Source organism: Papio anubis, chromosome X (genome assembly GCF_008728515.1).
Source record: "Papio anubis isolate 15944 chromosome X, Panubis1.0, whole genome shotgun sequence".
NCBI classification, from domain to species: Eukaryota; Metazoa; Chordata; class Mammalia; order Primates; family Cercopithecidae; genus Papio; species Papio anubis.
The window spans coordinates 92,239,491-92,247,141 of NC_044996.1; positions in this window are offsets into that span (position 1 = coordinate 92,239,491).

Genomic DNA, 7,651 nt, shown 5'->3' on the forward strand with positions numbered 1-7,651 from the left:
ATGGCTGGGTCAAATGGTATTTCTGGTTCTACTTCCTTGAGGAATTGCCATACTGTCTTCCACAATGGTTGAACTAATTTACACTCCCACCAACAGTGTAAAAGCATTCCTATTTCTCCACATCCTCTCCAGCATCTGTTGTTTCCTGACTTTTTAATGATTGCCATTTTAATTGGCGTGAAATGGTATCGCATTGTGGTTTTGATTTACATTTCTCTAATGACCAGTGATGATGAGCTTTTTTTCATATGTTTGTTGGCCGCATAAATGTCTTCTTTTGAGAAGCGTGTGTTCATATCCTTCACCCACTTTTTGATGGGGTTGTTTGTTTTTTTCTTGTAAATTTATGTTCCTTTTAGATTCTGAATATTAGATCTTTGTCAGATGGCTACATTGCAAAAAATTTCTCCCATTCTGTAGGTTGCATGTTCACTCTGATGATAGTTTCTTTTGCCATGCAGAAGCTCTTTAGTTAGATCCCATTTGTCAATTTTGGCTTTTGTTGCAATTGCTTGTTATTTTAGTCACAAAGTCTTTGCCCATGCCTGTGTCCTGAATGGTATTGCCTAGGTTTTCTTCCAGGGTTTTTGGTTTTACGTTTAAGTCATTAATCCATCTTGAGTTAATTTTTGAATAAGGCATAAGGGAGGAGTCCAGTTTCTGTTTTCTGCATATGGCTAGACAGTTTTCTCAACACCATTTATTAAATAGGGAATCCTCTCATTGCTTGTTTTTGTCAGGTTTGTTGAAGATCAGATGGTTGTAGATGTGTGGTGTTATTTCTGAGGCCTCTGTTCTGTTCCATTGATCTATATATCTGTTTTGGTACCAGTGCCATGCTGTTTTGGTTTCTGTAGCTTTGTAGTATAGTTTCAAGTCAAGTAGTGTGATGCCTCCAGCTTTGTTCTTTTTGCCTTGGATTGTCTTGGCTCTACGAGCTCTTTTTTGGTTCTATGTGAAATTTAAAATAGTTTTTTTTTCTGGTTCTGTGAAGAAAGCCAATGGTAGCTTGATGGGAATAGCATTGAATCTATAAATTTCTTTGGGCAGGATGGCCATTTTCACGATATTATTTCTTTCTATCCATTAGCATTGAGTGTTTTTCCATTTGGTTGTGTCCTCTCTCATTTCCTTAAGCAGTGGTTTGTAGTTCTCCTTTAAGAGGTCCTTCATGTCCCTTGTAAGTTGTATTCCTAGGTATTTTATTATCTTTGTAGTGATTGTGAATGGGAGTTCACTCATGATTTGGCTCTCTGCTTGTCTATTATTGGTGGATAGCAATGCTTGTGATTTAAGCACATGGATGTTGTATCCTGAGGCTTTGCTGAAGTTGCTTATCAGCTTGAGGAGTTTGGGGGTGAGACGATGGGGTTTTCTAAATATACAATCATGTCATCTGCAACAAGAGACAATTTGATCTCCTCCCTTCCTATTTGAATACCCATTTTCTTGCCCGATTGCCCTAGCCAGAACTTCCAATACTATGTTGAATAGGAGTGGTGAGAGAGGGCTTCCTTGTGCTGGTTTTCAAAGGGAATGCTTCCAGCATTTGCCCATTCACTATGATATTGGCTATGCATTTGAAATAAATAGCTCTTATTATTTTGAGATGTGTTCCATCAATACGTAGTTTATTGAGAGTTTTTGGCATGAAGGGCTGTTGAATTTTATTGTAGGCCTTTACTGCATCTATTTAGATAATCACGTGGTGGTTGTCATTGGTTCTATTTGTGTGATGGATTACATTTATTGATTTTTTATGTTGAACCAGCCTTGCTTCCCAGGGATGAAGGGGACTTGATCATGTTGGATAAGCTTTCTGATGTGCTGGTGGATTCGGTTTGCCGGTATTTTATTGAGGATTTTTGCATTGGTGTTCATCAGGGATATTGGTCTGAAATTTTCTTTTTTTGCTATGTGTCTGCCAGGTTTTGGTATCAGGATGATGTTGGCCTCACAAAATGAGTTAGGGAGTAGTCCCTCTTTTTCTATTGTTTGGAATAGTTTCAGAAGGACTGGTACCAGCTCCTCTTTGTAGAATTCGGCTGTGAATCTATCTAGTCCTGGGCTTTTTTTGGTTGGTAGGCTATTAATTGCTGCCTCATTTTCAGAACTTGTTATTGGTTTATTCAGGGATTCAACTTCTTCCTGGTTTAGTCTTGGGAGGGTGTATGTGTCCAAGAATTTATCCATTCTAGATTTTGTAATTTATTTGCGTAGAGGTATTTATAGTATTCTCTGATGGTAGTTTATATTTTTGTGGGATCAGTGGTGATATCCCCTTTATAATTTTTTATTGTGTGTATTTGATTCTTCTCTCTTCTTTATTAGTCTGGCTAGCGGTCTATTTTGTTAATCATTTCAAAAAAACCAGCTCCTGGATTCATTTACTTTTTGAAGGGTTTTTCGTGTCTCTGTCTCCTTCAGTTCTGCTCTGATTTTAGTTATTTCTTGTCTTCTGCTGGCTTTTGAATTTGTTTGCTCTTGCTTCTTGAGTTCTTTTAATTATGATGTTAGGGTGTCAATTTTAGATCTTTCCCGCTTTCTGATGTGGGCATTTAGTGCTATAAATTTCTCTCTTAACACTGCTTTAGCTGTGTCCCAGGGATTCTGGTATGTTTTCTCTTTGTTCTCATTGGTTTCAAAGAACTTCGTTATTTCTGCCTTGATTTCATTATTTACACAGTAGTCATTCAGGAGCAAGTTGGTCAGTTTCCATGTTGTTGTGCAGTTTTGAGGGAGTTTCTTAAACCTGAGTTGTAATTTGATTGCACTGTGGTCTGAGAGACTGTTTGTTACAATTTCCGTTCTTTTGCATTTGCTGAGCCGTGTTTTACTTCCAACTATATGGTCGATTTTAGAATAAGTGCTGTGTGGTGCTGAGAAGAATGTATATTCTGTTGATTTGGGTGGAAAGTTCAGTAGATGTCTGTTAGATCGGCTTGATCCAGAGCTGAGTTCAAGTCCTGAATATCCTTGTTAATTTTCTTTCTCATTGATCTGTCTAATATTGGCAGTGGGGTGTTAAAAGTCTCCCACTATTATTGTTTGGGAGTCTAAGTCTCCTTGTAGGTCTGTAAGAACTTGTTTTATGAATCTGGTTGCTCCTGTATTTGGGTGCATATATATTTAGGATAGTTAGCACTTCTTGTTGCATTGATCCCTTTACCATTATGTAATGCCCTTCTTTGTCTTTTTTTTATCTTTGTTGGTTTAAAGTCTGTTTTATCAGAGACTAGCATTGCAACCCCTGCTCTTTTTTTGCTTTCTATTTGTTTGATGGATATTCCTCCATTCCTTTATTTTGAGGCTATGTGTGTCTTTGCACATGAGATGAGTCTCCTGAGTACAGCACACCAATAAGTCTTGACTCTTTATCCAATTTGCCAGTCTGTGTCTTTGAATTGGGGCATTTTGCCCATTTACGTTTAAGGTTAATATTGTTATGTGTGAATTTGATCCTGTCATCATGATGCTAGCTGGTTATTTTGCACATTAGTCGATGCAGTTTCTTCATAGTGTCTTTGGTCTTTATATTTTGGTGTGTTTTTGCAGTGGTGGTACCGGTTTTTCCTTTCCATAAGGCCAGCCTGGTGGTAACAATATCCCTCAGCATTTGCCTGTCTGGAATGGATTTTATTTCTCTTTTGCTTATGAAGCTTAGTTTGGCTGGTTATGAAATTCTGGGTTGAAAATTCTTTTCTTTAAGAATGTTTAATATTGGCCCCTACTCTCTTCTGGCTTGTAGGGCTTCTGCAGAGAGATTCACTGTTAGTCTGATGGGCTTCCCTTTGTAGGTAGCCTGACCTTTCTCTCCAACTGCCCTTAACATTTTTGCCTTCATATCCACCTTGGAGAATCTAACGATTATGTGTCTTGGGGTTGGTCTTCTTGAGGAGTATCTTTGTGTTGTTCTCTGTATTTCCTGAATTTGAATGTTGGCCTATCTTGCTAGGTTGGGGAAGTTCTCCTGAATAATATCCCGAAGTGTGTTTTCCAACTTGCTTCCATTCTCCTTGTCACTTTCAGGTACAACAATCAATCAGGTTTGGTCTTTTCACATGGTCTCATATTTCTTGGGAGCTTTGTTCATTCCTTTTCATTCTTTTTTCTCTAATCTTGTCTTCATGCCTTATTTCAGTAAGTTGATCTTCAATCTCTGATATCCTTTCTTCTGCTTGATTGATTTGACTATTGATACTTGTGTATGCTTCACGACATTTTCATTCTGTGTTTTTCAGCTGCGTCAGGTCTTTTATATTCCTCTCTAAGCTGATTATTCTAGTTAGCAGTTCCTGTAACCTTTTATCAAGTTCTTAGCTTCCTTGCATTGGGTTAGAACATGCTCCTTCAGCTCAGAGGTGTTTTTTATTACCCACCTTCTTAAGCCTACTTCTGTCAATTCATCAATCTCATTCTGTCTAGTTTTGTGTCTTTGCTGGAGAGGAGTTGCGATCATTTGCAGGAGAAGAGGCACTTTGGTTTTTGGAATTTTCAGCATTTTTGCACTGTTTTTTCCTCATCTTCGTGAATTTACCTACCTTAGTCTTTGAGCCTGATGACTTTTGGATGGGGTTTTTGTGTGGGCGTCCTTTTTGTTGATGTTGATGTTGTTGCTTTCTGTTTTTTAGTTTTTCTCCTAACAGTCAAGTCCCTCTTCTGTATGTCTGCTGGAATTTGCTGGAGGTCCACTCCAGACTCTGTTCACCTTGTTATCACCTGTGAAGGCTGCAGAACAGCAAAGATTGCTGCCTGTTCCTTCCTCTAGAAGCTTCATCTCAGAGGGGCACTGGCCTGATGTCAGCTGGAGCTCTCCCGTGTGAGGTGCCTGTTGACCCTTGTTGGGAGGTCTCTCCTAGTCAGGAGGCATGGGGGTCAGGGACCCACTTGAAGAGGTAGTCTTTCCCTTAGCAAAGCTGGTGTGCTGTGCTGGGAGAACTCCTCATGTCAAGATCAGCTGCTCTCTTCAGAGCCAGCAAGAAAAGATTGAATCCACTGAAGCTGCCCCCACAGCCGCGACTTCCCCCAAGTGCTCTGCAGTGATATGGTAGTTTTATCTGTAAGCCCTTGACTGGGGCTGCTGCATTTCCTTCAGAGATGCCCTGCCCAGTGAGGAGGAATCTAGAGAAGCAGTCTGGCCATAGCCGCTTTGCTCTGCTCTGGTGAATTCTGCCCAGTCCAAACCTCCCAGCCTCCTTAGCACTATCAAGAGAAAACCACCTACTAAAGCCTCAGTAATGGCATATACCCCTCCCCAACAAAACTTGATCATCCCAGGTCGACTTCATACTGCTGTGCTAGCAGTGAAAATTTCAAGCCAGTGGTTCTTAGCTTGCTGCGCTCCGTGGGAGTGGTACCCACTGAGCGAGACCACTTGGCTCCCTGGCCTCAGCCCCCTTTCTAGGGGAGTGAGTGGTTCCATCTCTCTGGGGTTCCAGATGCCACTGGGGTAAGAAAAAATCTCCTACAACTAGCTCAGTGTCTGCTCAAACAACTGCCCAGTTTTGTGCTTGAAACCCAGGTCCCTAGTGGTTTGGGCACACGAGGAAACCTTCTTATCTGTGGATTGCAAAAATCATGGGAAAAACATATTATCCAGTAGCTCAGTCCCTCATGGCTTCCCTTGGCTGGGAGAGGGAGGTCCCCTGGCTCCTTGCACTTCCCAAGTGAGGCAACGTCCCCTTGCCGCCCTGCTTTTTCTAGCCCGTCTCGGGCTGCACCCACTGCCTGACCAGGCCCAATGAGATCAGCCAGGTACCTCAGTTGGAAATGCAGAAATCCCCGCCTTCTGTGTTGGTCTCACTGGGAGCTGCAGACTGGAGCTGTTTCTATTCGGCCATCTTGGCTGCTCCGTCAATTTTATATTTAGTACTCCCTTAAGGATCTCTTGTCAGGGTTGTCTAGTCGTAATGAATTCCCTTTGCACTTGCTTGTCTGGAAATGATTTTTTTTCCCTGCTTTCCTTATGAAGCTTAGTTTGGTGGCATATGAAATTCTTGGTTGAATTTTCTTTTCTTTAAGAATGCTGAAAATAAAGCCCCAGTCTCTCCTGGCTTGTAAAGTTTCTGCTGAGAAACCCACTGTTAACCTGATGGGGTTTCCTTTGTATGTGATCTGACTTTTTTCTGTAGCTGCCTTTAGGACTTTTTTTTTAGCATTGACTTTTGACAGTCTGGTGACTACGTGCCTTGATGATGTCCATGTTGTGTAGTATCTTGCAGGTGTTCTCTGGATTTCTTGTATCTGGATGTCTATCTCTAGCAAGAATAAGAAAGTTTTCTTGAATTATTTCCTCAAGTATGCTTTCCAAATTGTTTTCTTTTTCTCATTCTCTCTCAGAAATGCCAATAATTCATCAATAATTCATAGGTTTCATTGCTTCACACAATGCCATATTTCTTGAAGACTTTGCTCATTTTTTAAAATTATTTTTTCTTTATTTTCATCTGACTGAGTTACTTTGAAAGACCAGTCTTCAAGCTCTGAATTCTTTCTCTGCTTTGTCCAGTCTATTGGGAAATCTTTCAGTTGTATTTTTTAAATCCGTAGGTGAGTTTTTCAATTGCTTTAGGAGTTTCTTTGTGTGGATTTTCCACCTTGTCTTGGATCTCATTGAACTTCCATGCAATCCATGCTTTGAGTTCTTTATGTGTCATTTCTGAGTTTTCATTTGGGTTAGGGACTATTTCCAGAGAGCTAGAGCAATCTTTTGGTGGTATCACTACATTCAGATTTTTTATGGTGCCAGAATTCTTACACTGGTTCCCTCTCATCTGGAGGTGCTGACACATCAGATTTTTGTAATTATTTTTGTGCAGGTAGAATTTTTCCTTTTTCTTTCTTGCTCTATAATATGTTTTATTATTTTTCTTTCTCTTTCCCCCTTTCCGAAGTTATGTGACTATAGAGAATGTTCGATAGGGTCTTTTGGCTTTGCTTCTATATCTCTATGCAATTGTTTCAGCAGATTTTATATTGGCATGTGCAGTTCAATCTGTGAGACAGTAGATGACACATATAGGTAAGAGCCAACTGTGGCCAACATGGCTGAGTATATACTCCTTCTTTGTTTATGGAGAGGAGCTCTCAGTTGCTTCAGGCAGTGGGTTGATTCGTGGAATGCCCGTTGGTCTGAGCTTTCTGCTTAGCCTCGGGAGAGTGGGGGCCATGAAGGGGAGAACCAGATCAGGCAGGCCCACCTACAGGTCCCCCAGTGGCAAGTACAAGCACCAGTGGCTAGGGAAAATCCAGTGAATGGCCATCAAGCACCCAAAAGCTTGCCTAGGCATGGAGCTGGGAAACCTTTTTGGCCCCAGGTTCTCTGCATGGGGATTGGGAGTGGCCTAAGCTCTAAGTCCAGGGGAGTGGGTGTTCCAGATGCCTGGAGATGTACCTGGGCATGTAGTGGAGAACCCCCTACACTGCACCAAGATTTCTGCATAGGAGGGGTGGGACGACTGAGGCTGCTGCTTCAGGTGAGCAGATGCTCTCTGAATGCCTGGAGATCTGCCTGAGTGTGGAGCAGAGAGAGCCTTCTATATTCAGGAAGGGTGGGGTGGCTCAGGCTGCTGAACTAGATGAATGCTTCCTATTTTCAATTGCTGCTTTCATTCATTTATCTGTAAAATTTATGGGAATACCCCCTGCAAAC